Consider the following 2,066-nt stretch of genomic DNA (forward strand, 5'->3'; position numbering starts at 1 on the left):
ATGCCGGTGTTCCGGTGAATTCAGTTCCCCTGTTTCCCCTTCGGCATGCATGCTGACCACAGTCTATGATGCTGACAAATAATGCTGACTCACAGCCTGTAAGTACGTTTTCAAATTTAAAGGATTTGCCACTGATGATTCAAATACGAGTTTTGAGCAGTGTAGTGTATTGCTTGTTGTTTGTCATTTCTCCGATCACAAATGCAGACATGGTTTTAATTTAAGAGTCATTTTTGGAGCTGCAGAAGTGGTTTACAGCTGGGTTGTACTAGGGAACACCTTACCGGTGTATAAACACAACCTACTTCATATGTTCTACCCTCACCTCTCTTCTCCAGCTTCCGAATAGTCTCATCCACCTCCTTCTGCTTCCCACGGTACATGCTCTTTAGTCTGTCAATCTCGCCATTCTTGCGGTCCAAAATCTGAGAAAACAAATACAAACCAGGTTTTACGTTTTTTGAAGAAAATGTGGCTGTTGTTGTGTCTGGTTGTCATGGTGTTGCTGTGCAGTTTCTAAGCTGTTCGGAACAGTTGTTAGGCTGCTATGCGGTTACTAGTGAACTCTAGGTGATTTATGGTCTCTAGATATGGCTTAGTGTAATTCTGTGGGATTTTTGCCTGTTTTATCATCTACCAGGTGAAAATTAAAAACGCAATCACTTAGTAGATGAACAGGTACTAATCATGTCACAAATAGTGCATGACGAGTTCCTAAGTTTAAAGCTTAGGGTTTGTTGAGGCCGTGACACACCAGGTCATCGCTGAGTGTTTCTGGTGTGTTCTGCACTAGTTGGACCACATTGTACATATACAGTTTGTACTGTATATCCACAGTCCTAGTTTCTGTTTTTGAATTACGAATACAGACTACTGCCACCTGCTTGCATGGAAAGTTATTTTCTCTCATGTAGGCTCAAAACTTATGTGCCAGTTGGTCGTTGGCTGCAGTCTTTACGTTGTGTTCAAGTGCAACTTTTTGGCCAAGACACCAGGCAACATGAGGTGTCAACACTGCTGGCTTTCATCATAGCTAGTTCTTTGATGTCGGTTTGGTGTGTCACAGCTTTTAGAGGTTTGTTCAGATCACTAACCCCAAGTGTGAGCAATAGTAATAGTGATGCCTGCATTAGCAAACAACTCTACAAACAAGAAGCATTCATGACACTAAGAGGACGGATGACAGAACATTTATGTTCCAGACTTTCCAGCTAATCTAGAGCCATAAATAAATTTCAGTGGGAACAGAGTTTAAATAGAGGTTTGTAATGCTTCCATATGACAAGCTAATGCTGGCTGCAGATTACAGACGATAATGTTCTTATTCACAAGCATGACCATGAAGGAACTCGCCTTCTCCTGCGTCACTGAATGCAGGAATTTGCTGCTTTGAAGCCGACGTTTAGCGGATGGGGGTTTGGGGGTTGTGGGCAAGATCCCCATTTTTGGCCCATGTGTTTTATACTTTTTGTTTAAGTATATTATCTGTAACAGTAGTGTAAGCTTAAAGCAGAGGACGACAAACCCGTATGAATCTCACATTATGCTCTGGGAAGGAAGACCACTCCAGGAGACTTAATCATGACCCCGCTGACAAGTAAGGCAAGTTTATTTATATAGCACATTTCATACACAATGGCAATTCAAAGTGCTTTACATAAAAGAAAAGAAAATAATAATAAAAAAATAATCACACAAGGAATTTAAAAACTTTGAAAATGATTTAAAAATTGATTTAAGAGGTTTAAAATGAATTTAAAACAGTTACGAATAGGTGTTGTTTAAGTTACTGTTTATAAGGTTTGAGAAGAATGACTATCTAGCTTTGCCTAGTTCCACATTGAAAGCACGTTTGCTGTCTTTATAGATGCTATATTGCAGGGGTTTTCAAACTGTGGGTCGCAGAGTGGAGCAAGGTGGGTCACACAAAGTCACTTGGCTGCAGCTAAATTTGCGTTTCAATGACACACACACTCACACAGTTCAGTCTAGGGCTGCACGATATAGCCTACCAACATTAATTACGAATTGCAATATCCTTAGTGCGATTTTTGAATCGCAAGTCC

General features: G+C 40.5%; 1 pseudogene; it reads right to left on the reverse strand.

Moving 5' to 3' along the window:
• Nucleotides 1-2,066, reverse strand: part of LOC107664536 (centrosomal protein of 112 kDa-like) — a 155,870-nt pseudogene that overhangs the window by 126,930 nt on the left and 26,874 nt on the right.

This window comes from Sinocyclocheilus anshuiensis, unplaced genomic scaffold (genome assembly GCF_001515605.1).
Source record: "Sinocyclocheilus anshuiensis isolate Anshui unplaced genomic scaffold, SAMN03320099.WGS_v1.1 scaffold435, whole genome shotgun sequence".
Taxonomy (NCBI): domain Eukaryota; kingdom Metazoa; phylum Chordata; class Actinopteri; order Cypriniformes; family Cyprinidae; genus Sinocyclocheilus; species Sinocyclocheilus anshuiensis.